Consider the following 10,191-nt stretch of genomic DNA (forward strand, 5'->3'; position numbering starts at 1 on the left):
TGAGCTCCATCATGGGATTCAAATAATTCAAATTATTGGTATGGGCTTTCCTGGGTTCAGTCAAGACCCTGCAAAAAACCAAGAACAGCTGAGATGAGAATAAAAAGAGAGGAGATGGGCAGAAGAGCCCCCAGATCCATCCACTGGGGTAGGGGTGAAATTGAAAAGAAAGGATGTGGGGACACATTCAAGTTAGTGGACTTTAAGGAGGAGATGAAGGAAGAAAGGAGTGGCCCTGCTCTTGGCAATGATTCTTCAAGCAGGTGTCTTCAAAGTGGTCCTAAGACGAGATGGAAGTGAGCCAAGGAGGCTTCTAGGGGCCCAAGTAGGGAGGGATTAATAAGAAAGAAGAAGGCCAAAAGGTCTAATTTTCTGTGAGGCAAAATGTCCATATCTCTAAAACTTTCTAAGAGTCCATGTAAATTTCAGTGCATAGATGTGTGTTGCAACACACATGAAAAGGTATTTAGTAGAGATTCCTAGAAGCTGAGGGGGTATAGCTCAGGGGTAGAGCATTTGACTGCAGATCAAGATGTCCCTGATTCAAATCCAGGTGCCCCCTGGAAAGAGTCTCCTTTTAGTACCTGCGTCTCTTTTCAGTCTCTTTTTAGTACCTGCGTCTCTTTTCAGTACCACATACCAACTGGTACCTTCAGGTTGCCTCAGGTCCTATGGCAGGTTGAGGGGAGGTTCCTGGGAAGGAAGTAGAGGGAAAAGAGATGGAAAGGAATCTAGTCATCTTTTGGGCTGGGGCAATGGAAAGTCCCAAAACCAGGAATGTGGTTCTAGCTATGATCCTGTTATTAAGGGATGTGTGAACTCAGGCAGGCCTTTAATTAGTCTTTGTTTTTTCTTTCAGGCATGTAACATGCAAGTATAGACTAAATTCAAAGTTGCCAAACATGTCTGAGCACCAGAATGACCTGGGCGTGTGGTCAAGTATACAGATTCTGATTTGTTAGGTGTGAGAAGTTTCATTTTTCCTTCATTTCATCCTCCCACATCACAAAAACACCAGATGATCTCCTGGGCCGCAAAATTCAGCAACCACTTATGAAGCAGATTCGCCACATACCAGTTATTAATCTGCAGTTTGTACCACTTGCTCAAGTCCAGTGACACAGAACACTTACATAGCAAGTTAAGCAAAGCAACTTTATTCCTTACAGGCAGGCAAGGGACAACAGAAGCCTGGGATTTAGGGTGAGCTGGTTCCCCAAGGCTCAGGAAGCTGCCCAGGGCAGATGGAGTCCACCTGTGTGTCCCACTTCACACTGCAGCTGAGGGACCCTGAACACCCTCTGCTCTCAGTTTTATACCCCAAGGGCAATTTGGATCATTGGGCTAAAGCATAGCAGGACATCCTGTCCTAGGTGTGATGGGAACAGAGTCCAGGTTTAGGACAGTCCCTCCTCATCTCAGGACAACACACCCAGCACATTCTCTAGTTATTCTGAGAACTACAACCAAGAAAAGAGGGAAGCACTGGGTTGGTCAAGGCCATCCGGGGACTTGTCCTGCTGGGTCATTTAAAAAGCTTTTCTAGGATAATGTTGGCTTTCCAAGTGGTTTTCCAAGCTGATGTCTTTCCCATTGAGAGAAGAAGCTGTAGGCCTGTGGACCGCCAGGTGGGAGGAGGTTGGGGTTTAGAGGAAAGAGGAGAGCAGGAATGGGTTGTTTGCAGTGGGGCTGTTCCCATGGACTAACCAAGAAGAAATCGGGGTGCTGATGGGGCCACACAGGTGCTTATCAGAAACAGTTACAACAAGTGAGGGGTGTAACTGAAGGTAGTGCCTTGCACTGCAGGCCAAGCGGTCTCTGGTTCAAATCCATGTGGCTCCCACCCCCCTTCAGTTTTCTACTTACTGAACAAAAGCCTTTTCACCTCTGGGGTCTATTATACTGGAATCTTCCTGCAAGGAGAGAAGAGAGAATAGACGGCATAGAGCTTTGCCAGGAAGCCTCTCCAGTTTCTCGTAGGTCCCAGTGAACTTCTCCAGGTGACTCTGTCCCCTCATTAACCCTTATCCTCAGAGCCTTGAAATGGGCCCAATTGTCCCACAGAACTGATGTTTATGGTTTCTCTTGAATAAACCTAGAAATTGACCCTCTCAGTCTTGAAACCCAAGGAGAAATTTACATTTGTGTTATCTGAATTCCTTTCTGAGGAAACCAACCAGCAATCCTCCCAGAGAGTATCAAGAAACTGAAATTTACCAGATCCCCACATGTGGAAAGTGAGAGGCCAGACCCCTCACCCATCATGATTGCCTAGGTGACCACCTACTGCCTGTTGGCCAACTCCTCTTCCTTGCCCCTCCCTAATCCGTTTTCCCACATGTAGTTACATTTCTTCCCTGCTATGTAAACCCCTAATTTTAGTCAGTCAATGACGATGGATTTGAGACTGTCTCCTGTTCACCCTGTCTGTAGCACCTGGATAAAGCCTTATTCCCTGGCAATACTCATCTCAGTGACTGGCTTTTTGTGAGATGAGCAGGAAGACCTAGATGGAACCCCTGGTGTTTCCGTAACAGCCTTGCAACTTGCACTTTCCCTGTGGGAATGCTCATCTCCACCACACAGGGCCATCCCCTGGAGGCGCAGGTAGTGATTTGACTCCTCTGGAATCCTCACCCCCAGGGACTGCATACCATAGGGCCTTGCCTGGAGCAGATCCCATGGTTGCAGCTGCTACCCGCTGAGCTGCTCTGGTAGGGTCTGTACAGACTGAAGGAACTAAAGGAAGAGTGGTGAGGAGGGCTCCTAAGTGGCAAAATGACTGCCAGGGAAGTGGCTGTTACAGGCAGGGGTTTGTAAGCTACTTTCAGTCAGGAGGCCCCACATTATGCCCTGGGGCTACTTCCCTGCCCCTTGTGTTTATGAAGCCCCAGTATCTGCTTCATAAACACCAGATGTGCATGTAGGGGGCATCTGTTTCCCACCTGAGCAGAGGCTCCCAGTGCCCACTGGGGTGAGTGAGCTGCAGCGTCTTCTCAGGGAGGTGAACAAGGTGAACCGCTTTAACACTGACCGTTGGAATCTGGGAGAAGGACTGAAAGAAGCAGTGGTTTCCCGTGTCTGAGTGAGTGCTCAATTATTCCTTGTGGCAGTATCCCGCGGATGACTGGTTGTTGCTTGCGGGCTTTCTTATTTCAAGTCAATAAAACCACATCCTTACCAACAGGGAGACATCTATTCAATTCGCTTCTGCCAGCGGTATCAGACTTCCACATGTGGGTTCGCTGCCTCGTTTTGTATTACTTGAAATTCTTATTTGGGACTCGGGAGACCTCTCTTGCCCAGCATGCCCTGCTGGGCTGACTCCATTCGGTCTCTCCATAGAGTTAAAAGCAACAACAGCTAAAAGCAAAGATCTGAAACAAACAAAAAATAACTAATTTTTAAACAAAGAAAAAAAAGCAAAGATCTGAACCCAATTCTGCTTAATCCCTAGCAGATTTTTTCTCCCTAAACAAGAGTATAATAGTCCATAATAATTGTAGCTGCAATCTGCTTACTCCCATAAAACATTAGCCTAAGAGACAAACACTGCCGCTTTCTAAGGTGCAAGTCAATTTCTTTTCAAGTTTTGAAGAGTGCGGAAGTTGGAGCCTCATGTAGGAAGCCTGACCTTGCTCTTGCAGAGCTACAGGCAGGAGCCGTGCAGGCAGAAGGAGCCTCAGCAGAGGCCAGCATCAAGTGCGTGCCCTGGAGTGCCTGGGGACGGGGAGCCTGGGGCGTGGAGCAGGGAAGGTGGGGCAGAGAGTAGCAGGGGAACAGGATGCTAAAGATGGAAGGGCTTTATAGTCACCACACAGAATTTGGTTCCATGCAATGCAGCTCAGAGCTACCCTCCGTCCTTTTTCAGCTCTCCAGACTTCTTTTTCCCCTATGCCCTCTGCATCCAGGTCTCTCATTGGGCTCCACAACAGCACTCTGGCTGTGTACCCTTCCCTCCTCCCCACTTCACCTCCAGGCCACCTACCCTCTAGGTCCCCTCCAGGAATGGGAGCCCCATTAGACTAACACCTCCAGCCCCCATAAGCAGCTCAGGAGAGGGATGGGCCTGCGGGGCTGGACAGCCCTGAGTGTACCTGACTCTCCAGAGACCGCGGGCCAGGCAGAGGCCATGTCTGCTCTATGCCAGGATCTCTGATTTGGGCTGGCGGGAAAACAGTGCATAGCCCCCAGGATGACTGCCCTTCTCCTTTGGAGGAGCACTGGGCAATTTAATTAACTCTTATTTTTTTGAGGGCCCAAGACATAAAAGCTTCTTTTTGGGGTAACCCATGAATCTCTGGGAAGCTGCATTCATCTGGACTTTCCACTGAGACATGAGATTTGAACGATGGTGTGGGACGAGGGCCCATGTGGGGAGGAGGAAGAAGTGGGAGCTTGGGATGAGGCACGCATCCAGGCTGAAGTAGGCTTCATTAAGGTTCCACACTGCACACAAGTGACCCTTGAGCAATGAGGGAGTTAGGGGTGTTGACATCACACCCCGCGCCCCACAAACTGCAGTCAGAAATGCGGATATAACTTTTGACTGCCCTGAAACGTAACTACTAATAGGCTACTGTTGACTGGAAGCCTTTCTGATAACAGTCAATGAACACATTTTGTATGTTCGATGTGTTGTATACTATATTCTTACAATAAAGAAAGCTAGAGAAAAGAAAATATTAAGAAAATCATAAGGAAGGGAAAATTTATTTCCTATAGAACAAGTGGAAGTGAAGTGGATCATCATAGAGGTCCTAATCTTTGTCATCTTCACAGAGCAGGCTGAAGAGGAGGAGGAAGAGGAGGGGTTGGACTTGCTGTCTCGGGGGCAGCAAAGACAGAAGACAAGCTGTCTGTTAAGTGGACCCACAGTTCAAGCCTGTGTTGTTCAAAGTCAACTGTAGTTTTACTTACAGACTTTACAGATTCAGGACCAGGCTTCCTGGGTCAAAGTAATGAGAAGTGCAGAACCATCTTTGCTGACTAAACCCAAGCCCAGCTGAGGGGCGCTTGGACTGGAAGCAAGGCCTCTTGGTCTGCACTCAGCTACTGCGCTCTGGCACTGGCACCTGGGCTGGCTGAGCAGTATCTCTGACTCTGGGAGCTGAGTCCCATGCTCTTGTTGCCTGCAGCTCTTTCTTCACACCCAGAGTGGCTTTGGTTTACTAATGGGTCTGCTTCCCTGCTAAGAGGACACCTTGCTTCCCTTTCAGTCACCTCTTCCGGCCGTTTCGGCCAGCCCTCCTCAGCCTGAAGTCTTCAGCTCCTTGGAGGGCAGGTGGATAGAGAAGCTAGAACCACTTTCTCAGATCTCACTTGGGCTCTTCTGGTACCTGGGGAGCTACTGTAATTGAAAATCAGCTCATCCTCTGGGCGTGTCTCTCTGCAGAAGGTGCGTGCTCTAAGAGGCGGTTTGTGCATGTGTTGCTGAAGGGGACTTAGGAAGTGCTTACCTTTATTCGAGATGATGGGGAATCTTTCAGAACAGATATGACCACTGGGAACAGTGACCTACTAAGCTGATGGTTATGGAAAGCTGGGGTTGCCTAGAAACATATATAAAAGGGAAAGGTACTGTGACTTGGTGTTTGTTCCTCCCAGCAGGACCTGAATAATCCCTGGAGAGGGGTCTCTGCTATTGGGCAGGCAGAGGCCAGGACGCTCTGGCCCAGTGCAGCAAACTCTCCACCCTAACATTAGCCTTGCTGCAGACCCCCCTGCCTGTTCTGATGTGGGAAGGGGTCCTGATTACTGAGTGTGAATAGTCCTCTAACTGGGAAGATCTAGAGTTGTGAAAGAATGTTCATTTTTTGAAACTGTGGCTTTGGGTGAAATTCAAACATTGCAGAAAGGTGAGACCTAAACATGGTGCTTACGCTGAGACTCTGCTTGGGGGGCCCACCTGAGCAGCCAGCCAGCCCCCACCCTGATGATATTGCCACTGGGTTACAAGGCATGGAGTGTCTCAGGCTCATCACAGGTAGGGGTGTGCAGTGAGAATAAAACAGGAGTCATGGGCTTTTCATGGAGATCCAGAAATAATCAGACAGCTGAGGCCTTTGAAGCCTCAAAAGGACTGTGACTTTTGACATCACCAACAAAGCTTTAGGACTCAGGCCTAGGTCACCCCTTCTTTACCAGAGTTCATTGATAGCCAACCTGATCAATGGCTGTTCTTCTATAAACACCTGTACCATATTACTCGTAGTTTCCGATCACTAATCACTCAACATACTCATATCTTTTATGGCCATTCTTTGCGGGTCTTTTCATCTTCCCCCTCTGCTGTCAGCTCCTCTTCTCTTTCTTGGCATCTGTTATGTTAACCATCTTGAAAAGAGAGAATCTGATTGGTCATTATCCCTGTGTGGGCAGAACTGCAGGTCACTGGTTCACTTGTATATTAGCTGGGAAGAGAGGAAAACATCAAAGAAACTAATTAATACTCTGAGAAAAATATGAAAAAATATTTCATCTGTTAAACAAGGCACATAAAGGGTCAATTATAGAACAGATAACTTAGAAATTAAGAAAAAAGGATAGAAGATATAAAAATTAAATAGAAAATTTGAAAAATAAAGCTGAGGCAGTTTCCCAGAAAGTAAAATAAAACAAAAAGACAAAGGAAAAGATAGTAAGAAAGATAAAAATAAGAAAGTTAGAGGTTAAAACCAAGATGTATAAAAACCAACTAAATAGGCTTGGCGCAGTGGCTCACACCTATAATCCCAGCACTTTGGGAGACCCAGGTAGGAGGATCACTTGAGGCCAAGAGTTGAAGACCAGCCTGGACAACATGGTGAGATCCCTGTTTCTACAAAAAAAAAAAAAAAAAAAAATCAGCTGGTCACCGTGGGGTGTGTCAGTAAGCCTAGCCATTCAGGAGGCTACGGTGGGAGGATCACTTGAGGTCAGGGGTTTAAGGTTATGGTGAGCAAGACACTGTCTCAAAACAAAAAAAACTAATAAAAGTCCCAGAAAGAGAACATGATGGAAAGGACATTATACAAGAACATTACTCATAATGAAAGGACTTGGCTATGCATTAGAAAAGATTCTCCAAATGCCCAACAAAATGAATTAAAAAAATCTTCATCAAGTATATCATAGTGTGATTACAGAATACCAGGACAAAAGGGAAGATCTTCAAAACTTAAAGAGTAAAAGAAACAGGTGATACACAAAAGATAGAGGATCACAATGGCACTGACTTTTCTATAGCAATACTAGACACTAGAAGACAACAGAAACAATCCTTCCCAATATGCAGGATTATAAGTTGAACCTAGAAATCTGTGTCTGTCCAGACTGCTAATCAAGTGTGTAGGTGGAATTATGGACATTTTGAGGCATGCAAGGTCTTAAAAAATTCACCTCTACTCACCATTCCCAGAAAACAACTGCAGGACATCCTCTGCCAAAATGAGGAAGTAAATTAAGAAACATTCAAGACGTGGCAATCCAGGAAAAAGGGACTTGCACACAGGAGACAGAGATGGAAAGAATGTCCTGGTAAGGGTGGAGGAAGTCCCAGGGCATGGGCTGAGCAGCAGACTTTCCAGGGCAACCAGCACAAACAGAGCAGGAAGCCGGAGAGCTACTGGAAAACAAGAAGTGAAAATGTTAATTATCTAACAGCTTTTACAATGTGGTAAATTGATTTGACAGGCATTTCATGGAGCAATGAAAGGCTGTGGAAAATCGTAGATATTCCAAGAAAACCAAGCGGTTGAAAATGTGAGACTATCAGTAACTTGAGGGAAAAAAAAGTTCCATCAGAACTCTTAGTTCAGCTTAGGATTATGTACATTGGCCATAAACACTATTAACTAATCATAATAATTAAAACATGGAAGATAAAATTGAATAGAAAGTAAATATACAGCATTTTATCTAAGAAGTTGATATATGGTAGGTATACTGGAAAACAGAAAAGGGACATGAGTGATAATCCTCACCTACAAAAATAAGTCAGCTAATGATGTCTAAATTTGATTAGACACACCATGCTATGACATACTTATATTACTTAAAATTATAGAGGCAAATAGACTAGAAGAAACAGTCAGAAGGGTGGAGAGTGGCTGCCTCTGGGTGGCAAGAGGAAAATAAAAAGGACTGAGGTTTCTTTTACTATAAGCTTTAAAAGCAATATTTGACTCTCAAAAATAGTTGCACAAGATACTTACAAAAGTATATGTAAGGTTTAAAATAGCCTTGCACTGGGAATGGGGGTGTAGTTCAGTGTAGAGTTTTCCACACTAGCAGCGGAGATTTCTGGCCAAAACCTGGAGGAGCTGTGTGGTCCTCATGCTATGTTGTCTCCATGATGCTTCCCAGGACTGCTCTCTGATCCATGTCAGGGCCTGGGAACTTCCCCAACTGTTTCATGAACTGGATTTAATGCAAAGATCCCAGACTGAGAGATATCTTTATATGTCAGTATTGCATGTGTCTCAATTTGTGTCTCCAAACTGCTATTTTGTAAACAAGAAGAAATCAGACATGTAGACCTAAAGGCTGTTCCAGCAGTAAACGGGAACACTCCTCCCAGCTGCTCCCGTCACCACAGACTGAGGGAAAGCGGGGAGATGTGCAGGTATGTGAGCAGGGGCTAGGGTTTGGGAATTGGGGATGGACTTTTCTGGGGTAAGTTTGTGGTAAAATCCGTTGCTGGTCTTACTCTCTAAAAGCAAGCGGGAACTTTCAATGTGCTGTAGGACTGCTGGGAGATTACCAACATGAAAGGTGCTTATTAGACACTCATGACAAGTAGGGGGTATAGCTCAGGGGTAGAGCATTTGACTGCAGATCAAGAGGTCCCCAGTTCAAATCTGGGTGCCCCCTATTGCACTTTTTCTATTCATACAAGCTGTTATGTTCTTCACAGAAGCTGTTGGTCATATTCCAGTTTCTTTTCATCCATTCCACCTATGATTTTCCCTGGAACTGGAAGCTACACCTGAGGCCTACCCAACTGCACCCCGGCTGGATAACTTCTCATCTCTTCCAGCACCAGTTCCATGGGTATCCCTCATATTCTTGGTATCCAGCTCCCTGCTCCCCCTATACATGTAATTTCTCCAGCTGTCATGCAGAATGCTTCTGGGTTTTTCCAGGGCAGACCAGAGAGTAGCACTACAGCAGGTTTCCCAGAAACAGACAGGGCATGGTATCCCAAGTTATCACCCTCCTGGCTCCTTCCCACAGCAGCAGTTTGTGCAATGGAGTGGTGGCCAGACCTGGGGAGACACATCACAGCACGCAGCATTCCCATGTAGGGCAGATATTTTCCCCTGGAGAATTGGTTTCTCCCACGCCAGAGCTCACTCACACCCTTGCTTCAACCTTGTAGGCCAAAAGCCTGGCTCAGCTACTCTAACAAGGGAGATAGAGGTTCTGCAGTGCTGCCCCTGCAGACCCAACTCCTGTAGCTCTGCGGCTGCAGTTGAATTTCAGCCCACTCTGTGACTGTGGCCCAAGGCTTGGAGGTAGGGGATTAGACTCAAGAGTCTGTTCGTATGAGATGATCTGGAATTCCAACTTTGTTCTGTGGGCCACAGGGAGTCCTGTGTGCTGCAATGAAGAACCAGGTCATGTCCTTTGTCTAAGAAGGTCATTTAGGAGACATTATAGATACTGGTTTGGAGTTTGCCGAAAGACAAGGACAGGAACTGGTGTTATTTTTTGAACACCTACTATGCCCTACTATGTGCTAATATCATGCTAGGCAGTTTATCATCAGTTACCATATTTGTCCACTCTGTCTTCACTGCAGGAAAAAGGAATTCAGGCTGGGAGGTCAGATCAGAATCTGTGGACTGTTTTGGAGACCAGTGGCCAGCTCTTGGGTTAACTCCAAAAAACAATGGGAAATGACTGGGGGTTCTGCAGGCAGCTTCCATCCTTTTCTCCTGTTCATGGCTCCACCCAGGGACAGGCCTGGTGAGCTGCAGAGCTGAGGGAAGGTGTCTAGCTGTGAATCACATCTGGCAGCTTCTAGAAAGTCCTGGAGGGAAGCCATGATTTAATTTTACAAAGCTGAGTGCTCCCACACTGATGAAAGGTATGAACTAGGTAACCTCAGTGTGCCATGGGGGTATAGCTCAGGGCTAGAGCTTTTTGACTGTAGAGCAAGAGGTCCCTGGTTCAAATCCAGGTTCTCACTTCTGTTAAGTTTAATTT

At 46.3% G+C, this 10,191-nt stretch overlaps 1 long non-coding RNA gene and 1 other non-coding gene across 2 annotated transcripts; one reads left to right on the forward strand and one right to left on the reverse strand.

Annotated features, from left to right (window-relative positions):
* Window positions 1-1,136: 1,136 nt before the first annotated feature.
* On the reverse strand, window positions 1,137-6,413 carry LOC144340015 (uncharacterized). Its single transcript, XR_013415705.1, has 5 exons — window positions 6,242-6,413; window positions 5,460-5,552; window positions 3,182-3,377; window positions 2,946-3,055; window positions 1,137-1,913 (listed from the first exon to the last, which is right to left on the reverse strand). It is a non-coding gene; the product is annotated as an uncharacterized LOC144340015 (long non-coding RNA).
* Window positions 6,414-8,781: 2,368 nt separating this feature from the next.
* On the forward strand, window positions 8,782-8,853 carry TRNAC-GCA (transfer RNA cysteine (anticodon GCA)). Its single transcript has one exon. It is a non-coding gene; the product is annotated as a tRNA-Cys (tRNA).
* The last annotated feature ends 1,338 nt before the right edge of the window (window positions 8,854-10,191 follow it).

This window comes from Macaca mulatta, chromosome 3 (genome assembly GCF_049350105.2).
Source record: "Macaca mulatta isolate MMU2019108-1 chromosome 3, T2T-MMU8v2.0, whole genome shotgun sequence".
NCBI classification, from domain to species: Eukaryota; Metazoa; Chordata; class Mammalia; order Primates; family Cercopithecidae; genus Macaca; species Macaca mulatta.